Source organism: Natator depressus, chromosome 1 (genome assembly GCF_965152275.1).
Source record: "Natator depressus isolate rNatDep1 chromosome 1, rNatDep2.hap1, whole genome shotgun sequence".
NCBI classification, from domain to species: Eukaryota; Metazoa; Chordata; order Testudines; family Cheloniidae; genus Natator; species Natator depressus.
In genome coordinates this window covers 278,025,071-278,048,120 of record NC_134234.1, presented here as the reverse complement: position 1 = coordinate 278,048,120, position 23,050 = coordinate 278,025,071, and the positions used below count along the sequence as shown (strand labels likewise).

At 39.4% G+C, this 23,050-nt stretch overlaps 1 protein-coding gene across 10 annotated transcripts in view; it reads left to right on the top strand.

The window, feature by feature from the left end:
- NAV3 (neuron navigator 3) overlaps positions 1-23,050 on the top strand; it is a 757,820-nt gene that overhangs the window by 104,175 nt on the left and 630,595 nt on the right. The window contains exon 4 of one of the 10 annotated variants that reach the window (XM_074941991.1): positions 3,711-3,923. The exons of the other annotated variants lie outside the window; for them this stretch is intronic. The gene's annotated coding sequence lies outside the window, so the exon portion shown is untranslated. The remainder of the gene's footprint in view (positions 1-3,710; positions 3,924-23,050) is intronic. 10 annotated transcript variants of the gene reach the window in all.

The following is a 23,050-nucleotide window of genomic DNA, read 5'->3' as shown; positions in this document are numbered from 1 at the left end:
CCCCAAAAGAATGATGATGGAGTGGCCACACAGCTTCCTCTGAAGATACTGAGAAAAGGGAGCAGAGCAGAAAACATTAGAGTGGGTGCAGTGGGGGTTACTGATCAGTGTGCCATACCCTTCACAGAAGATGTCATATAAAGTAGACGTGTCACAGCTGTGGGAAGAGAGCAGGAGCAGATGCTCACATGGCTTTGCTGTTTTGTAAATCCCTAGTGGGGACGGCATTGAGTACATGACTACCTAACCATCGTTAAGCAAAATTGTAAAATTTTGTGGGGCTGTAGTGAGCACATGCTTGAGCCTGGACTTCAAATTTGGCTTGGGGCACCTTCTTTTGATGACATACAGGAGTCACCTTTACATATTTAACGTTTGCAAACGGTGATGTTGCAATATTTCCCTACACTTAATATGAGAGAGGCTGTGTGGATGGATGGTCTGAGCACAGGACAGGGAGTCAGGAACTTGTGTGTTCTAATGGTGACTTGCTTTGTGATCCTGGGCAAATTATTTAACCGCTCTGCTTTAATTTACCCTTTTGTGTAATGAGGCTAATAATAGTCACCTAGTGTCCAGTGTAGTTGGCACTTTGTAAAGATTGCACATTACGCATTGTAAAATTACTATTACAAGGTAATAGTGTTACAGGCTAAAGTATAGAATTTGTGTATGCAAATAACAACTTCTGCATTTACATGAATGTTTGAATGAGCACATCCACACCTATGCGAGCTGCACACACAAATGAAATGCACAGTTGTGCATAACCCTTAGTGTCTGACCTTTTTGTCTGAATCTTGTGCTCCCCCCCACCAAAATAGTTAAAACATGATCTGAAGCTGTGGGCTTGAGCTAAAATTTGGTACTTCATCACTACTCTGAGATACTATTGTAAGATGGAAATAAAAGTAGTACCAAGTGGGGTTTTGTTTGCTTTGACCATAATAAGTAGATTTATGGAATTGGTCGAACAAGGAAACAACCCTGATGTTGAAGGAGGTGACATCACACAGTACACTCGAGAAATTGCTGACAAATTCTTCATTCAAGTGATGATATAACCTTAAATGCTTCCAGAGTCAGTGTCAGTTTGGGATATTAGCTACATAACAGCTAGTCATGCAAAGTGGATCTCCCCATAGGCATCCCCCAGTTTAGAAAATATTATTTTGAGTAACTGTTATTTGCTTCTTTGTGACAGCTCCCCTCTTTTTGGTTTCTTTTTGGGCCCGTTTTCAATTTGCTTTTTCTTGAGCAGTGCAATAGGATTAATTCCCTAAGTAACTTAGCAGTTTTGTGCAGTGTACGTAAAAAACTGACATTCTGTGCTTGTATTCCTGTGTAACTCACCCGTAGTATTGTATGTCACTTTTGAGGGGAGCCACGATAATGCGGTGTTCATTTAAATGTCAAATTTAAAATGTATATGTGAGAGTTAAGGATACTACCCTAACTAATTATTCACCAGAGGATTCTGAAATTCTGTGTAAATGAGGAAAAACATGCAAAAAACCAAATGGCTGAACATCAAAAGCTGATGTAGTGAATGTGCAAGAGATTTAAAACTGGAGAACCTAGAGCAGCCCTTGCCCAACATGCATGGATGAAAAAGGAGTGAGTTTAGATGGCTTAAAGCAATAGGATATGAACTAAAATCCCCAAATGCCAAAGAGAGTGAGGAAGACCTGAGACATCCACAAATCAGGAGTCCATGTGCCCCACATGAATGAGGGATGTAAAACTGATGGAACTGTTTAAATGTGGAAATATAATGTCGTATTTTTGGAACCTGGAGGGAGAGATAGCTAGGTAAATCTTCCCAATCCCGATAGGTGAAGACAACACTGGTAACATAGGGAATCTTCCAGAAGAATTGGAATTGATGAGTATACTGTTAGTGTATCCCACACACCTCCTGGGTGTGGTGTTCTGTCCCATCTAGTGGCACTGAGAGCACTTAAAGAGAGAGATAAAATGAGTCTGCTCTACAGCCTTAGCTAACAGTGAGTTGGCTTTTAGCTCATGAGGTAAAGGCTCATGCTTTAAGCCCCAGAGGTCCCAGGTTCAATCCCACCCGCTGATGACTGGGATCTGTCGGTGTTACGTTAGCACCCAGGACTGAGATCACCATTTGCTTGCCACGTAGGGATTCGGTTACATCAAAAGTTGTGACTGAGTATTCTGGTAGCAGCCACAGCAAGGAACACACACATTTCTGCATTTGGTGAACAGAGTAGCACGGTTGATTTTGGAGATGGACCTTGCTATGCTTAGCCAAGCCTTTGACGCCTCAAGATCAGACTAATGTAAGTAATTCTGCATGATGTTACATCTTGAAACCACTGGGAAATTGCTGCTGCAGAATGTGGCTGCCATTTAGGTAGCAGTTTCACACTAGCAGCCCACACCACCAGTGCTCTGGAACCTGCATTTGAATTTGAGTAGGAGGCTAGTTGGTGGTTTGTTTTTTTGACCTGGAAAGCCCTGAATGGGTTGAACTTAGTTAAACGAGAGACAACATCTCTGCTTGTGTCACGCTGCCATTGACAGAGGTGCTTGAGCTGTTGACCTCTCATGAGTGGGCAGCTGTGAAGGTGCTTTCTGTGATGACCTCTATAAAGTTTCCTGAAAGAGTATGGGAACATTTGTTCCTTTGTAGCTTTAGTTGCCCTACAGAACGTTATAGGAGTGAGGCGTTCATAGTGTGGTGATCAGTCCATTGTTTGTTGTTGTGATGCTTAAGATATTGATGAGATTGTGACTTTGTTACAAAGGTACCCAGATGGGCATCTGTTGAATGGCAGACATCTCTTTTATAAATGGAAATAAATACAATAAATAGGAAATGTATATGGGACTGTACTAGCAAGTGCGAGTGGCCTAGAAAATATCTTTTGAGCAGCTCACTGAATACTAAAAGATTCCAGGGGTGCAGGAGGCAGCGGGGTTGGGGGTGGCTATGGTGTTACGGAGTACCTTTCCCACGGATTTTAAAATACTTGTCATTTAGTGGATTCTTTATGAGTCAGAGAAACAATTTATTTTATATTTTATTTTGTCTGCCCCTTTCCCCTTCACTCCATATTTTTCTTTCCTTCTGTTGTTTATCTTGGCTCATCTTTTCCTCCTTATTTTAGTGTAGGTTCTATTTCTTTCTGTCCCCTTCCACTTTCCTTATTGCTATTCCTCTTTCTTTCCCCTGCATTGTTTTCTCTCTTCCTCAATGATTTAATCATTCCCTTCCCTTCAGTGTCTCCTTCACTCACTTGATCTCGGTCTCTTCCTTTGTCATCCTGTTGCCCTTAAAATACAGTCTCTCTATTCCCTCATGCACTCTTTCCTTCTTCCCAATACACACATCCTCTACACCTAAAACCAGTGCTACCCTCTCATCAGCAATCTTATATTTGCACTCCCTCCCCTCCCCTCCTCTCCCTCCCACACAAACATCTCCTCCAAATACACTGTCTCTTGCATCCATAAAGAAAGAAAAGAAAATGCTGATTATGACCCCTTAGGCACCAAATCCTACTTAATCTGGTGGATAACCTGCACATGCATATAATGTTTCACTGAGCAACGAACATGGTTAATAATATTCCAGTACACATTCTGGTTCAAACAGTAAAATGTATATATTTGGAGGGAAAAAAGTTCCCACAATGTTAGGCTTTAATATTTTCTCTTATTTTTAATTAATTTCTAAGCCCTCCAGCTACCAACACTACTCTGAAGCTTCAAAGTCTTGGATAAAACAAAGAAAAGAAAAAACATCAAGAAAATGAATGAGGCAGAGTTGTGGAAACTAGAGAATGAATAAAATAACACAGAGTTTACCTGCCACTGTTCAAGCACGTTGGATCAGTGATCAGCCTTCAGATATTTGTAGCCAAGATTTACGAAGATGCACAAGTGAATAGGTCAGGTTTTCACGCTCCTACACATAAAAATGTGTGTATGTTTGTATGTCTAAGATATATATCTCATAGGTATGTTTACCCATACGAATGACCTTTAGATGACTGACTTGACTGCCCATGCAATTCCAGTAAATGTGCATGCATTTTGTTATGCGTGTTTGTGTATGCAATTGTCTAAAAAAACTATTTTGTTCATCTTGGCAGCGCACACAGCTCTGTTACCATCTATTCTCAAGCTGGTTTCCCAGAGGCACAGGCAAGGATGTTCTCAGTGAAGTGTTAGATAACTGGTCTGCAGGCCTTGCAGAGGCTGCTACCTCATACACCTCAGTCTCATCTGAAAATAAATTGTGTTCTGGCTGCTTTTACTGTTAAGGTGCCCCTGTCCTTTCCCAGGGTGAACTTTATACATCTCAGAAATTCTGCAGGGCTGTCTCTCTCTTGCCTAAGGAATGGAGGCAAATGGTATTGAATGGCTGGTACACATTTTGCATCAAGCATCAGTTTGCTTATGCCATTGTGCATCTGATTCTGTGATATGCTGAGCACACTCTCATCTCACACAAAGGGCTCAGATCTTTGGCCTCTCCACGCCTAAGACTCCAGCTATTCAGTCTCATTGAGGGTGAAGGAAATATGTGCCCAACAGTAACATAGAAACCATAGAGTTTGCCATATTGGATCAGGCCATTGGTCTCTAGCAGTGGCCAGTTCCTGATCGTGGCTTAAAAAGCACTGTCAAGCGAAGTTCCATTGACTTCTTTAGTATGTTCTTAAAGTTAAGCATATGCTTAAGTTTTCTGCTGATCTGAGGCCTTAGTGGTCAATACCTAATTGTTTCAAAGGAAGGTAAAATCTTCCATAATGTACCTAGCAAATAGTATGCTGCTGTACGTGAGAGGAGGGGTGAATTCTATTATAACCTCTGCAATGAGTTGATGCCCTGAAGCATGAAATAGCAATCAGTTTCTGTGCCATGAGTATCAGACGGTGTGCCTTTCTTATCATCAGTTCAGTAATACAGCAACAAACAACTTTATTTCATAAACTGCCATTCAGAAGAGGCCCAGCCTGCTGAATTGAAGCAAATTAACACAAAGTTCAACCAGCAACAATATATATATTTCTAAACCTAATTATGAAAAGCTAATTTAAAAAGTGTTCAGAGGTTAGAGCCATAATATATAAATTATACTCTAATATAATACATAAAATATATTCTTGTTCCATTACCTGTCTCCCACTTCCCCCAGAGAAGATTTAAATTTGACCCTAGGCACTTTCCTGGGAAAAACTAGCTTAGGGCAGAGTGCTGGTAAATGCTGACTTAAACCCAGATAAACCAGGAAACTGGGAAAACTAATTGCATCAATGTCCATCAAGCATAGAAGGAATCTTTTCAAACTTTGGATACAGCCATTCAGAACTGAGGAATAGGCTCCGTCTATCTACTACATCAAAGTTGGTCTTCTGCTACAGAATGCTACATGGACAAATGGACCAGGACTGGTAGTCTGCAGCTCTGCATGCTTCTATAGCTTAATGCTTCAAGCCTACAATTTAGCATTATTGTCGTTTTCATATAATCAGTTTTTGTCTTTTGTGTGTATAATATTGAAAACAGAAATATTAGTCAAGACCTGTATAACTTCCTTGAGAAAATACCAAATCAGAATGTATACAGACATTCCAATATTCCATATGATAACTGTGTATATTTAGTATTATGCCAACTGCATTTTAATTTTTTATTTGTACAACCCTAATTTAATCTACGACTCTAATGCTGCATATAACCACAATTTGACTATGTAACTAAAACTAAGAGTACTGTGGTGGTCATCAATGAAACAGTTTTCAAAATAGAAAATGTCTTAAGCTGGGACAAAATAGTTTTTCCCAGGGTGGTACAAATCATGAATTTACTTGGTGAAAACTACTTCCGGTAAATACCATGCCACTCCTTGCCCATAGGAATTAACAGAGATCATTAGTTGATGTGCACAAGCTATATGGTGGGATCTAAGGAGGAGGTTTTTGGAATTAATTGAGAAACTTAACAGTAACAAGTCACCGGGACCAGATGGCATTCACCCAAGAGTTCTGAAAGAACTCAAATGTGAAATTGCAGAACTATTAACTATGGTTTGTAACCTGTCCTTTAAATCAGCTACTGTACCCAATGACTGGAAGATAGCTAATGTAACGCCAATATTTAAGAAGGGCTCTAGAGATGATCCTGGCAATTACAGACCAGTAAGTCTAACGTCAGTACCGGGCAAATTAGTTGAAACAATAGTAAAGAATAAAATTGTCAGACACCTAGAACAACATAAATTGTTGCACAAAAGTCAGCATGGTTTCTGTAGAGGGACATCATGTCTTACTAATCTATTAGAGTTCTTTGAGGGGGGTCAGCAGACATGTGGACAAGGGGGATCCAGTGGACATAGTGTACTTAGATTTCCAGAAAGCCTTTGACAAGGTCCCTCACCAAAGGCTCTTACATAAATGAAGTTGTCATGGGATAAGAGGGAAGATCCTTTCATGGATTGAGAACTGCTTAAAAGACAGGGAACAAAGGGTAGGAATAAATGGTAAATTTTCAGAATGGAGAGGGGTAACTAGTGGTGTTCCCCAACGGTCAGTCCTAGGACCAATCCTATTCAACTTATTCATAAATGATCTAGAGAAAGGGGTAAACAGTGAGGTGGCAAAGTTTGCAGATGATACTAAACTGCTCAAGATAGTTAAGACCAAAGCAAACTGTGAAGAACTTCAAAAATATCTCACAAAACTAAGTGATTGGGTAACAAAATGGCAAATGAAATTTAATGTGGATAAATGTAAAGTAATGCACATTGGAAAAAATAACCCCAACTATACATACAATATGATGCGAGCTAATTTAGCTACAACTAATCAGGAGGAAGATCTTTGAGTCATCGTGGATAGTTCTCTGAAGACGTCCAGGCAGTGAAATTAATGGGTAGCATTAATAAAAGGAAGTTCTTTTTCACTCAGTGCACAGTCAACCTGTGGAACTCCTTGCCTGAGGAGGTTGTGAAGGCTAGGACTATAAGAGGGTTTAAAAGAGAACCGGATAAATTTATGGAGGTTAAGTCCATTAATAGCTATTAGCCAGAATGGGTAAAGAATGGTGTCCCTAGCCTGTGTTTGTCAGAGGGTGGAGATGGATGGCAGGAGAGAGATCACTAGATCATTACCTCTTAAGTTCACACCCTCTGGAGCACCTGGCATTGGCAAATGTTGGTAGACAGGATACTGGGCAGGATGGACCTTTGGTCTGACTCAGAATGGCCATTCTTATGTTCTTAAGGGTTGGGCTATCTTTCAGTAAGAAGGAAAGAACTGAGACCATGTCAGGATTTTACAATGTACCAATAACCCAAGCAATGACAGGAAAGCATAATACAACCCATGGTTTAGTTTGTCAATCTGAGCAGTGCCATTTTTAATAGACTGAAGACAACAAGTAGATTCCTTTGAAGCCTGAAAGATAAAGCACTGCAATTTAGTTTACTCTTTAAGTCACAAAAGCATGGACCAAATGCTCAGCATTAAGGTCATTTAGACAGTTTGCTGCAGTGCATAAATGATAAAGTGAAAACTTCTTATTTCCATTTCTTATAGGAGAACTTAAAGAGAAATGAATGCAAACCTTCAAATATTGCAAGACTTTTGGAATAGCATCATTACATCTTGAATGACAAGCTCAGTAGTTGAAATAATATTTTTATCTGGTAGGAGAATTTACTTCTAAAATTAAAAATTACTTTGTTACTCTTGCTTTTGTAATAAGCATGTTAAGGTTATCTCATCAGCACCTTAGCTTATCTTTTTCTGGAAAAGTAATTACCCTTTACCAAATATAAATTACAAAGGACAACCCAATTGTAGAACACACGCACTATATTTCCGAGGCTTTAGTGAGTGGGAATGCTTTTGTTTTAGAATAAAAACCCTATAGTGGTGCAAACCGATAATAACTGTCCCTGGAAATATTGTAAAACATCATTAGAATTATTTACACAGATTGCACTGGGACAGTCTTTTCATTGCTTTCTTTGTCTTATATGAAAAGGATATTCTGTATTAGGCTTAGTCACATGCTATGCCTGGATATAGTTAGTTACAGAATATATATTGAATATTCGCCCAATTATTTACGTTGCAGATTTAAAGTATTATACAGTGCAATAACTACTCTGCTTATTACATTTCTGTATCCTGAACCCTTCCAAATTTTTCTTTTGATGCAGTATAAGGCTTGTTGAGATGATTACATTAATAATACATTGCTATCAAAAATTAAAGTTCAGCACAGAGAACATACTAATAGGTTTCATTGATTTACACTTGTAAATGGGTGCAAGCAATCAGAAAGCAGGTGCAAACCTGACTTTAAATGAACCTGCAGTGATAATACAGTGCCAGAATCAGTGGTAAGATTCATAGCTCTGGAGTTGAATAGGGAAAAATTTTAAACATAATGAAGTTACTGAGATTAAAGCTTCTCTGAGATTTTTTTTTCCTGGTATGAATTCTAAAACTCATTTCTGTGATTTCACAGTTTCCCATTCCATTTCTCTTTTGATTCAGTTCTATATTCTCAATTTTAAAAATACAGTAGTGGGATGGGAGTAGCTTAAAATAATACACAGGATGAAAAATATACTCAGATTTTCTAAAGCATTAGGTAGGATTCAGAGGGATCAGAAAAATACACAGTGACTATTTAGCTCCAGCTAAGCACAGCACTCTACAGTTTGACATTGTTTGTGAGCCACACCATCACCAGTTTTGGACAAGGTAATTATTCTTCTCCAAAATCAGAAAAATGTATTATCTGTCATACGAAATCCCAGGGAGAATAGAGAGGAGTCAAACAAAACAAGATTGGCTGTCCTTCAGTTTGCTGGATTTTTGTTTTTCAATTAAGAGAATTGTATTACCATTTGTAGAGATGTGGGGCCATGTTTGCAGCTGGGCGTCTACTAGATCTCTATTTCCATACATGCAAGATTACCTCTGAAAGTAATCAACACACATACTTTAAAAATTCTAACTCATGTATATGCAAGTGTTAGAATTTGCACACACTAAACTGGTTTGGACAAATAGATTTTGACCTGCAAAACACAACATTGGCATGGATGTATTAGAATTGTTCCCATGTGTGCATGCACTAAAAATTTGCTCCTGCCTAGTATGAGTATGTGTATTCTCTCTGTCAGTTTTGTGCATACACAGTAGGAAGTTGTGGCCACAGAATCAAGCCCTTGCTCTTTTTTAATCATCTCAGATACTCCATTTTAGTCTTGCAGGCGTTCCCCATGGCTTATTCAGGACCACATAGGCAGCACCGAGAGAGAAGCACACTTATTTTTGGTACAATCTGTAATTTTTTCCCCCTGGAGTCTCTCTCTGTATCTGGGTATACCCCCTATTCCTGTAATATCTGAGCGTTTCACAGACGTAATGAATCATCGCACAATCTGGTGCATGGAGAGAGAAGCATACTTATTTTTGGTACAATCTGTAATTTTTTCCCCCTGGAGTCTCTCTCTGTATCTGGGTATACCCCCTATTCCTGTAATATCTGAGCGTTTCACAGACATAATGAATCATCGCACACTCTGGTGCATGGAATCATTAGCACCTCCATTGTATCGACTTAGAAGTGGGACATAGGGAGAAGTGGAGGAAATTTGTGTCAGAGCTGGAAGTGGAATGCAGATCTCTTGAGTCCAAGTCCAGTGCCATAGCCACCTAACTGTAACTGTATATGTTAGCGGGCTATTCCTATGTCTTTATTTCCTGTAAAGCTTTAAATTTCAGTCAGTGGAATTTTAGATATATTGCACCAGTAGCAGGGGGTTCAGGCTTTGAGGAGAGCAACTTAACACCATAATCCTGCATCTCTAAGAGGGAGATGTATCAAATCAGTGTGCAGAGGTACTCTGTTGATTCACCCATGAAGCCAGACCAGGTGGGTTTCACTAAGCAAAGATAAGAGGCTGAGAGCCTCCCTGACAGAAGAGTTAAAGGGATGGGAGAGAGAATCTTAAAAAAGGAAGGTATAAGACTAAGCAGGAAGCTAGAACCAAATTTATATTAACCTGTTTTGAAACATAGCTCTACATCAGCTGTTTAATTTTGAGTTAGGACACACAGAAAGCTGAGTAAAGGCAACCACTGAACATGGGGTTGAGTTGTTAAGGCCTACCTGCCTTGTGTTATGAGGGATGCATGTTTACAGAGCCAAATGCATCCAAGCTATTACTTTGTCAGTTTCAGTGATGTACCAGTAAAGATGAATTTGGCCTATTTGCCAGCCAGGTGGGAAGGAACTGCCTCTCATCAACCTATCATTCGCAGTCACTCCCAGCACACATACTTGCAGATTGCCAGCCTGAACGTAGGCCTACAAACCCAGAAAAAACTGCTAATGTTGCTCTCTCTCTAGTGGTGAGCAGTTTGCTTCCACCAACACTTTCCCAGCACTTCAAATCCACCTTTTTTTTTTTTTTTTTAAGACTCAGTAATTTTTGACACCCTGTTTTTGGAAAAGTTGTATAGATTTAAAAGAGATGACATGCTTCCTATAGACATTTTAACCATCCTACAGAATTTAACAAAAGAGTTAATGAAAATGACCTGGTCTGGCAGCCTGATTAAGCCAAACTGTATTCTAGCTGGCAATCTGCCAGGCTGTGTGGGGTTGGTGGGGTGGTAGGTGATCGATACTGAAGGGCATGCACCCTTTTGACTTGATGGTAAATGCAGCAAATTCATCCTCTCTATAGAATTCCACAAACTCATTAAAATCTTTGATAGGTCGTAAATCTCTATTAAATGCTACATTTTTATAACTAATGTGCATAGAATCCTATGGATTTCACACCATTTAATGTAAATTCTATAGCAATTTTACAGAAGCATTTGGCTTAGCATTGGAGATAATTACCAACCAACCCCTTAACCTAATGCTACTGACCCCAATACTATTTACATATACCTGTAGCTATTAGGGAACATTAAATTTCCCATTGGCCATATGGTATGTTTGTGTGTGCTGTAGCTTGGTGGTTAGGAGAGAAGAAAGTCAGAGCTATCCATTCCATGACAAGGCTAAGGAGAAAATGTTGCTTTCTGAATATGTATTGACTGGTAGCTAACTCACTGAAGTTCTGCTAAACAGAGTCATAGAATCATAGAATCATAGAATATCAGGGTTGGAAGGGACCCCAGAAGGTCATCTAGTCCAACCCCCTGCTCGAAGCAGGACCAATTCCCAGTTAAATCATCCCAGCCAGGGCTTTGTCAAGCCTGACCTTAAAAACCTCTAAGGAAGGAGATTCTACCACCTCCCTAGGTAACGCATTCCAGTGTTTCACCACCCTCTTAGTGAAAAAGTTTTTCCTAATATCCAATCTAAACCTCCCCCATTGCAACTTGAGACCATTACTCCTCGTTCTGTCATCTGCTACCATTGAGAACAGTCTAGAGCCATCCTCTTTGGAACCCCCTTTCAGGTAGTTGAAAGCAGCTATCAAATCCCCCCTCATTCTTCTCTTCCGCAGACTAAACAATCCCAGCTCCCTCAGCCTCTCTTCATAAGTCATGTGCTCTAGACCCCTAATCATTTTTGTTGCCCTTCGCTGGACTCTCTCCAATTTATCCACATCCTTCTTGTAGTGTGGGGCCCAAAACTGGACACAGTACTCCAGATGAGGCCTCACCAGTGTCGAATAGAGGGGAACGATCACATCCCTCGATCTGCTCGCTATGCCCCTACTTATACATCCCAAAATGCCATTGGCCTTCTTGGCAACAAGGGCACACTGTTGACTCATATCCAGCTTCTTGTCCACTGTCACCCCTAGGTCCTTTTCCGCAGAACTGCTGCCTAGCCATTCGGTCCCTAGTCTGTAGCGGTGCATTGGATTCTTCCATCCTAAGTGCAGGACCCTGCACTTATCCTTATTGAACCTCATCAGATTTCTTTTGGCCCAATCCTCCAATTTGTCTAGGTCCTTCTGTATCCTATCCCTCCCCTCCAGCGTATCTACCACTCCTCCCAGTTTAGTATCATCTGCAAATTTGCTGAGAGTGCAATCCACACCATCCTCCAGATCATTTATGAAGATATTGAAAAAAACCGGCCCCAGGACCGACCCCTGGGGCACTCCACTTGACACCGGCTGCCAACTAGACATGGAGCCATTGATCACTACCCGTTGAGCCCGACAATCTAGCCAGCTTTCTACCCACCTTATAGTGCATTCATCTAGCCCATACTTCCTTAACTTGCTGACAAGAATACTGTGGGAGACCGTGTCAAAAGCTTTGCTAAAGTCAAGAAACAATACATCCACTGCTTTCCCTTCATCCACAGAACCAGTAATCTCATCATAAAAGGCGATTAGATTAGTCAGGCATGACCTTCCCTTGGTGAATCCATGCTGACTGTTCCTGATCACTTTCCTCTCATGTAAGTGCTTCAGGATTGATTCTTTGAGGACCTGCTCCATGATTTTTCCAGGGACTGAGGTGAGGCTGACTGGCCTGTAGTTCCCAGGATCCTCCTTCTTCCCTTTTTTAAAGATTGGCACTACATTAGCCTTTTTCCAGTCATCCGGGACTTCCCCCGTTCGCCACGAGTTTTCAAAGATAATGGCCAAGGGCTCTGCAATCACAGCCGCCAATTCCTTCAGCACTCTCGGATGTAACTCGTCCGGCCCCATGGACTTGTGCACGTCCAGCTTTTCTAAATAGTCCCTAACCACCTCTATCTCCACAGAGGGCTGGCCATCTTTTCTCCATTCTGTGATGCCCAGCGCAGCAGTCTGGGAGCTGACCTTGTTAGTGAAAACAGAGGCAAAAAAAGTCCTTATTGTGCCTCCATATTAGAAAATACTGTATGCAGAAGGAGACGAGTTGAACAGAGGCAGGAAAAAACACAAAAGTTAATTATATGTGAAATGGGGAAAAAGAGAGGAAGGACACGTTTGTCGAGAGCTTCATATTCTCCTATCTTCAATGGGAAAGAAAGCAGGAAAAGAGTTCTGTGAGAATAATACTTTGACTCTTGGGTGCATCTGATTACTTTCAGTTATAGAGGCTGCAGTCACACTGAATATTCTCCATGTGTTTCACTTTTCGCCTGCTGATGTTCAAATAAAAATTGGTAACTCAGTCAGATAGTCATATTTTTTTCATACAATGTTCACTGAAAGTAAGTTCAAAAACATGAATTCAAGTCAGGAATTCATTATAATCAAATTATTTTCTTGTGCAGTCTGTTTATGGCACTCAACTTTACTAAATAATATTACTGGACTTCTTAAGCCGCACCTTATTATTATTATTAATTATTTATTATTGCCTGGTTCATTTAATTGTAATGTTCATTACAGAGTTTGTGAGGTGTAGGTTAAAAGTAAAAATCTCTGGAGTTGAGCTGCCAATAATCATGCTAGGAATTTCAATTATAGAACAATTCTTCTAATTATTCTGTTTAATTCTGAGAAGCAAAGGTCACTAGAATAAATTTTCCTTGTATGAATAAGCACTAGGGAAATTATTTAAGATCAGCCTATTACTATGTGAGATGACAGTCCATTTTACCATTCCAAGAGCAAATGCACAAAAAGTACTTAGGGGTCAATGTGGGACCAAATATCTGTACTGTTTGGGTGGTATTTTAGGGTCACTTTGGTGATGTTAAGTCACAATTTTTGAGGGGAATTTCTATAAGTGCTCAGCACTGGCTTGACTGGTACCATTAAGTCCGTGGTGAAAGTCTCATTGATTTCAGTGGGAAGAGAATTAGGTCAAAGGCTGAGAACTTCTGAAAATCTCACTCCTCCTTCCAATATAGGAGGGAGAGTATAGTCCAGTGGGTATTACAGGTGACTGGGAATCAGTGCTGCTGGCTTCTCCTACTGGCTCTACTACTGATGAGGCATGTCACCATGTGTAAGTCATTTAACCGATCTTTGCCTCATTTTACTGATCTTTACAATGGGAATATTAATACTTTTCTATCACACCAGATTGGTGAGGTTTTGAGAGCCTCTGAAGAAAAGGCATTACTTCGTAGAAGTACAAAGTATTATTAACTTTATTATTATAATAACATTGGAGTATACTTGGTCCTAGTATTTGTGGTCATCAGATGCCACTGCTTCGCTTAAGCATAATCAACCTCCGAAGCTTGTTATTTGCTCCATATAATTTGCTGCTATGACCATTAACACCTAAATATAACCTTTAAATTAAGTTGATGACAGAGATCCAGGTTCTACCCTTAGATGCTCACACTCAACTCCCAGTGGATTTAAAGCTACCAGCGGCCATGATTGGGCCTAAAATTTTGATCAGTTTTTTCCCCCTCCCATCATTTTGCATATGTAACTCCATTTTTCTTGCTCAGAGTTACGTATGCACATCAAGAGAAGAATATGGAATGACTAACTAGTTGTCTTTTAAAGCCGACATTCTAGGAGTGACTGTAAGAGTGCCTTTATGAAACAAATGATTCTGTGAATGCTAAGTGTTGAAGGTAACTTGTGAACGTTTTTGTGGGGACATTTTTTTGATGGGTAATTGAAGAAGGCAGAGTTAAAATATATGATGTTATGCAGTGACTGAAATTGAACTGGGAAAAAAACATAAAGAAAATGGAAGGCATTCAGTTTTTCTAAAGGAAAGCTTTAATGGACATTGGTGAAGAAGAGACCTTTGGGTGGGAGGGAAGCACAGTTTCCTGCTTTTAAAAAGAATTTTGAGCTCACAGAAATAATGAAGAGTTATTATTTAAAGTTGCTTTGAGGGATGCATTTAAGGGTTGTATGTTTCTACACCGTGTTTCTTTTTTCATTTGCAGACCTCGAAAAAATTTTGAATGGAGGTCCAGACCCCTTTGGAAATCTTAGACATAGTCTGTGGTCCCCCAGGCGGCTGTGGACCATAGGTTGAAAATGACTGTTCTGTGGTAACGACAGCCTTTTGCTGACCCTTTAGACATAGTCTACGGACCCCCAGGTCCACAGATCACAGGTTGAAAACCACTGTTCTACACTAAGAAATTGCACAGATGAGTAGGACAGTCACTTTATTTTTGTCAAACCAGAGGGCCATAATTATTCATTGTGTGATATGTCCTATAAAGATGTGAGACTATGTCAACTGGATACACCTGATAGAATATGAAAAGCTTTGTATTTATACTAGGGCTGTGAAGTGATTAAAAATTATTGAGATTAATCACAGAATTAAAATTTTTTATCTTGATTAATTGCACTGTTAAAAATAATAAAATATCATTTATTTAAATATTTTGGTTGTTTTCTACATTTTCAAATATATTGATTTCAATTATAACACAGAATACAAAGTGTACAGTGCTCACTTTATATTTATTTTTTATTACAAATATTTGCACTGTAAAAAACAAAAGAAATAGAATTTTTCAATTCACCTAATACAATTACTATAGTGCAGTCTCTTTGCCATGAAAGTTGAACTTGCAAATGTAGAATTAGGTACAAAAAAAGAACTGCATTCAAAAATACAACAACGTAAAACTTTAGAACCTACAAGTCCACTCAGTCCTACTTCTTGTTCAGCCGATTGCTCAGACAAACAAGTTTGTTTACATTTGGAGGAGATAATGCTTCCTGCTTCTTGTTGACAATGTCACCTGAAAGTGAGAACAGGCATTCACATGGCACTGTTGTAGTCGGCACCACAAGATATTTACGTGCCGGATGCACTAAAGATTCATATGTCCCTTCATGCTTCAACCACCATTTCAGGGGACATGCATCCATGCTGATAACGGGTTCTACTCAATAACAATCCAAAGCAGTGCGGACTGACACGGGTTTATTTTCATCATCTGAATCAGATGCCACTAACAGAGGGTTGATTTTCTTTTTTGGTAGTTCGGGTTCTGTAGTTACTGCATCAAACTGTTACTCTTTTAAGCCTTCTGAAAGCATGCTCCACATCTCGTCCCTCTCAGATTTTGGAAGGCACTTCAGATTCTTAAACCTTGGGTCGAATGCTGTAGTTATCTTTAAAAATCTCACATTGGTACCTTCTTTGTGTTTTGTCAAATCTGCAGTGAAAGTATTCTTAAAACAAACAACTTGTGCTGGGTCATCATCCGAGACTGCTATAACATGAAATATATGGCAGAATGTGGGTAAAACAGAGCAGGAGACATACAATTCTCTCCCAAGGAGATGAGTCACAAATTTAATTAACACATTTTTTTTAACGAGCATCATCAGCATGGAAGCATGTCTTCTGGAATGGTGGCCAAAGCATGAAGGGGCAGACAAATGTTTAGCATATCTGGCATGTAAATACCTTGCAATGCCAGCTACAAAAGTGCCATGTGAATGCCTGTTCTCACTTTCAGGTGACATTGTAAATAAGATGCGGGCAGCATTACCTCCTGTAAATGTAAACAAACTTGTTTCTCTGAGTGATTTGCTGAACAAGTAGGACTGAGTGGACTTGTAGGCTCTAAAATTTTACATTGTTATGTTTTTGAGTGGAGTTATGTAACCAAGAAATCTACAATTGTAAGTTGCACTTTCACGATAAAGAGATCGCACTACAGTACTTGAATGAGGTGAATTGAAAAATACTATTTCTTTTGTTTATCATTTTTACAGTGAAAATATTTGTAATAAAAATAATATAAAGTGAGCACCTTAAACTTTGTATTCTGTGTTGTAACTGAAATCAATATATTTGAAAAAGTAGAAAAACATCCAAAAATATTTAATACATTTCAATTGGTATTCTATTGTTTAACAGTGCGATTGAAGCTCCAATTAATCACAATTTTTTTGTTAATCGCATGAGTTAACTGTGATTAATCAACAGCCCTAATTTATGCCATTCTTCTTTGTTTTTTTTATTTATATTGGCACTTGAAAGTAAGAATATTTTTAAATGCTGAGAACTGTCTCTGCAAAACTCTTCTACAGAGCAAAGGGTATTTTTCTAAAATTAATTTTAAAAATTGCAAGTGAAACCTTCTTACAGAACTATATGATTGATGTGAGAGGGGATGCCCCATTGCCAAACCATGGGCCGAGATGGAGGTATGTAAGTCAACATGAGAAAAATTTGATCTTCAGGCTGTATAATAGTTAATTTATATTTTTTAAAAAAAGTTAATTTTTTTAAAAGTCTAAATCAAAATGAAACATTCTGATTGATCTGATCTGAAATTTTTTTGGCTCATCAGTTCATGAAAAAGTTTTGACATTTTGTCCTGTGTTGGGATGGGAAAATTTTCAAAAACTCAAACTCTTACAGGATGAGAAAACTGTTTCCTGCCCAGCTCTCGTGACCATTCATCTAGTAGCACTGAGCAATTGATATTGTTGGCAAACAATGGCCAGTATTCTCTCTTGCCAATATTTTAATGTGCTGTCTCAGTCCTTAAAGTGTCCTCCTCTTTGAAATAGTCATTAGACATGTCAGCAACACAACAGCCTATTCACTGGGTATAAGGAAGGGATTGCTGTTGCCCAGCTTCCTCTAAGCTGGACCAAATTGTATTGTCTGATCCACCAATAGGCTCATCTGATTGTCGATGGAAAAGATTTTTGTGCATGTTTAAAGGTTCTGGTGTCTTAACATTTCTTGTATGAGAAACAGTCTGTCCTGGTTACATCAGATTCTTTGCATATGTCTGTGAACAGCATGACTTGTGTTCGGTGGCAGGGCAATAATGTGGTCAGCGGCAGGGCAATAATGTTCACACTATGATTTCTGGCTTTCTAAGCCACTGTTTAAGTATGGTGGTGGACAGGCAGTCTACAAGCCTCATACCCTTGCACCCAGCTATATGTTTTCCCCTGACCTTTGCCATTCCTTTACGCAACAGCTCCATTAGGGGGATGATCTGATTGAATGTGGCTGCATCTGCACTCTGTCTGTGTCTGAGTTCCTCAAAGGGTTTTGTGGATTTGCCACAACTGCACTGTGACCTTCCACTTCTGCAGGTGGAGACTTACATCCCCATTTCCCATTGTATTGAGTATTGCACAGTTCATCACTACTTCACATTAGGAAAGATGCTTATCGAACATGCAAAAGGTGATTGCCACTGATCTGAATTGTGGGACCACATTTTTCCTTCTCCCTCTGTATTTGCAGCCTGAGCATATGAAAATGGCCATTTATAATTTTACTGAGATTGTTCTTTCCTTTGAGACATGTTTGTTTTTTTCAGCTTAGAGGATGACTCACCAGTGTCCATGGTGATGACTTCAGAAGACCTAACTGATGTCATATAGTAAAATAGAGATTGTACAGTGCTGCACAGCATAATGGTATCATGCTGTTTTGTAAATATTTTCCTTTATTTCTTAATGCTACCAGATGAGCTTGAGCAGGTAGCATCACTCTTTTCTACAAAAACAACAAGGAGTCCAGTGGCACCTTAAAGACTAACACATTTATTTGGGCATAAGCTTTCATGGGTAAAAAACCACTTCTTCTGATGCATGGAGTGAAAATTAGAGATGCAGGCATTATATACTGACACATGAAGAGAAGGGAGTTACCTTCTCTTCATGTGTCAGATTGGCCAAACCGGACAGTCCCTACATAAAAGAATAAATGGACACAAATCGGACATCAGGAATGGTAACATACAAAAGCCAGTAGGAGAACACTTCAATCTTCCTGGACATTCTATAACAGATTTAAAAGTAGCTATACTTGAACAAAAAAACTTCAGAAACAGACTTCAAAGAGAGAGAGCAGAACTAAAACTCATTTGCAAATTTAACACCATTAGTTTGGGCTTGAATAGGGACTGGGAGTGGCTGGCTCATTACAAAAACAGCTTTGCCTCTCCTGGAATTGACAGCTCCTCATCCATTATTGGGAATGGACTACATCCACCTGATCGAATTGGCCCTGTCAACACTGGTTCTCCACTTGTGAGGTAACTCCCTTCTCTTCATGTGTCAGTATATAATGCCTGCATCTGTAATTTTCACTCCATGCATCTGAAGAAGTGGTGTTTTACCCATGACAGCTTATGCCCAAATAAATCTGTTAGTCTTTAAGGTGCCACCAGACTCCTTGTTGTTTTTGGGGATACAGACTAACACGGCTACCCCCCGATACTTGACTCGTTTCTACATTATCTGATCTCTCGTAACTGCGGGTGATTCACTGTTTAAGTGAAATGTATGTGGCACAGCATAAATAGGGCTGTCCTACAATGGTAGGAATTTCAGTATATAAATGGAAGGCATCACACAAGCTCTTAGTAGCTAGACGGTCTTCAGTGTATTGTGTGTCTTAACTATTTCCACCCTTCTTTATGTAATCCCTTATGGCTGTTAATTCAGTAAGACAGGGTATACTGTACAGAGGCAGTCAAAGCATTATGCATACAAAAGCCCTTAATGAGATTAGTGGGGAATTCGCTAATGGAATGAATAGAGTAATTCACTGTATGCAAAAATAAATAAAACAAAGCATAAAATACCATAGAAGATTAGTGGGGAACTCTGAATGGAATCTTTGAATCTGTATACAACCTGAAAGTATGAGTGGAGAAGGCCCATGTCGGCTAGGAAGTGGTGGGAAGAAGAGGAAGATCTGTGGGGACTAAGCAGGCCAGAGGTGGAGTGTGGCAGGGATCAGGGATCTGTTGAACTCAGGAGCCTTCATATCAGGGGCTCGAAAAGCCTACAAGCAAAAGAAACAAACAAAAAGATTCAGATCTAATTATCTGGATGAACCCCACAGTGACCTCAAAAATAATCTTGTGGTAGCATCCAAATCCAATGTGTTTAAGAGCTAAATCTGAACAGTTGGAAATACCTTTAAAAGCCAGATTGAATTCTCTATTACCATTGCAAACTGATGTTAGATTTCAGTGAAATTATTTGTTTTGGTAATAGTGTAATTATTAAACCATTTCCTGCTTTTTCTTATGTGTCTCTCTCATCAAGTGGGTCCAATAAAAGGGATTACCTCACCCACTGTGTCTCTCTGAAATCATACTTGACTTTCTCCTTGTGATGAAATAAAGTATAAATGCATGGCTAGTATTGCACACACAATACAATCTATTTAAGTTTCGACTTGTGTCATCTCAGACCCACTATAAACAGATGGGTGAAAAGGATCCTAGCTCGAACTCTTAACTTTTGTCACCACAGACCACTTTTAATATCCATACAGTTACGTAAGAAAAGGTGAGAAATATACATAAGACCCACATCAGCTATTATTTTACTTCTTGCAACTAGTGTAAGGTGAATTTAAATTAATGACAGTCTTTACTGATTTTTTAAAGACATTACCTGTATTTATCAGCTTTTAAATGCCACTTCCCACCTTGTGCTTCACTCACTTGTCACTTGAGAAGTCATTTACCATCCATTTTCATGGCTCCTGTGATCACTGCAATAGAAAGTATATCAACTTACCCACTCTTCAAAATGTTTCCATGAATTTGATAGCTGATATCTAAACAAATCTATTACTAAAATGGAGTAATAGGAAGGAGAATATGCCACTCTTAGTTTTGAAGATAAGTTTTTAAAATAGAAGACACACACAGCCTACTATTATATGCAAGAACCTGTTTTCTTGTTACTATAATATCACAAAGAAGATCAAATACAGCTACAGTATAGAACATGCCATTTGTACATGTTTATATTTTAAAAAAAAAACCCTTTATGATGTCAGAAGACTTATTTTATAATGTGATAATAGTCACACAGCTGTAGTTTGAATATGTGTTTATGAGAGGCTGACTTGAAGGAATTCTTTTCAATAAAGGCCAAAATAGGCTCAAAATATTATTCTTTCCCCCTTTTTAGTTTTCTTAATCAAATGAATGTAAGCACACTTTGAACACTTTGGGCCAAATCTTCAGGTGCACCTGAGATATGCGCAGTGCACATGGGTAGGGGAGATACAGATACTTTTCAATCACATGAACTCCCCAAATCTTGGGGCAGCTGGTGAGCAAGGTAGCCCCTGGTGCATTTTAAAGTAGCACTGAACTTGCACTGGCAATAACAGCCCTGTGAGAATGCCTGTGCAAGGGAACTCCCCAGCTGACTGTTTAAGACAGCTCTCTGTTCCAGAAGTTGTGTAGAAGGGACAGAGTAGGGGCAAGGATCAGGTCCTATGTTTTCAGGGTATTCTGTTAGGTTATATTTGTGTGTTTTGAGACTTAGTCCTCTACTTCCGGGTCCAGTGAAAAATTATTTAGAAATTTTACTCTAGTTTTTTATGGACAGCTAACCTTTCCTAGCCTGGGAAAATAGTATTTTTCAACTGGAGAACAGGATATGTGTGTGTGTGAGAGGGAGGGATAAGGAGGTTGGACCCTGAGTTTTCTGTTCTTGATGCAAAAAGCATAGGGATATCTATTGTGATAGAATGGGAAAAGCTGTGTAAATCTTTGCCTGTTGGGTCAGAGCATATGGAGCTTAGCATTGCTTCTTCCCTTACAAAGAGCATAATGCAAGGTTACTTTTGTTTGTTTTAAACTAAACCGTACACATTTTCAAGGGAAGGTGAAGCAGATTGTACCCATAAAAATGCAGACACAACTGTCTGTGCCCTCAGAAGTTGCAATTATATGGGAAAACAGAAATGTCTGAACACAGAATGGGCGTGTGCATGCACAAGTACGTGTGCAATTAGCCATTTCACAGGGGCAAATATGAATTGCAGCAAGGCCCTGCTCCAACTCCCATTGCAGTCAAAGGAAAGACATCAGTTGACTTTACTGAGAGTTGTACTAGGTCTCACACTCACGGTTATGGGCACAACTTTTGTGCTCTCCCTTGCAAAAGTACTCAGAGTGATTAAGATACGAAGAGAATGAATCATTTCATAGACATCATAGACATCATGTTATTGTAATTATGTTGACTTGTTTGGGAGGGTGCAAACTATTCTAGGGATATTTATTATCATTCTAGAGGTCATTTTGGTGAAAAAAAAAGTGTTTATATTTTCCCAAGCTCCACTCACAACCCAAGCTTCTCTCATTTCTGATGCCAAAGTGAAGATGCCACTCAGAGATGCTCAAATAAATTTGTTAGTCTCTAAGGTGCCACAACTACTCCTTTTCTTTTTGCGGATACAGACTAACATGGCTGCTACTCTGAAACCACTCAGAGAAGAGTAAGCAGATCTTTAGAATGTAATTATCCCTATTCATTCTTGCATGGCTTGATCAGCCTTGGAATAGTTAACCATGGTGACAATTACATTGTCAACATTAGGCTTCAGGGTTAACACCCCATTCATCTGAATGGGAGCAGTTCACCCTTCTTTGAACTAATTGGACCAGATTGTCCATTGACCAGACAGAGACACTATGATGGTTCAAATCTAGATGACGTTTTAAAGATTATCTTCACATTTCTAAGGGCTAGAGACTTTTTTTAAAATGAAAGCTTGGAATCTGGAACAGATGATTGCAGCTACCACCAAATGTACTGATTCGCTGAGCCGGCACTAGCTGGCCCAACCTGACCTTTGACACTGAGGCATCCCAGGATAAAGGAGCAGGTAAAACTCCAAAGATGCTGGCCAGCTTAATGGGATGGGCTTTTTGGAATATACCCAGGTGTTTGTTGAATGCCAAGAGCTCATATTAGTTGGAGATAGTGAGATGAAAAGACCAGGTTATGTGGCTAGAAGAAAAGGCCGGAGAGGAAGCAGAGGAGGGTATGGGCTATGGACGGCAGATATTTTGTTCCTTTTTTAAAGGGTGCCCTTCACCAAATCATTGTAAAGGGAGCCTCTAAATATAGCACAGTGAGGTTTGGGGAAGTGGGCAAGATATTGTTTTTCTAGTCCTCTCCGCAGTTACATCACTTATGTAGACAGACAAAGGGGATAAGAGGAAACTATGCAGAAAGTACTAGAAGAAGGAGTGCTGAGTTGGGGCAGGAGAAATAGTGGAATTTTGCACTTTTCTTTTTTGTCTGCTCAATGCCATTTTCAAGATTCTGCACAGTATTCAAATTCTACTTCCACAGAGGAAGCAAAGCTAGTGGTTACTAGTTACATTG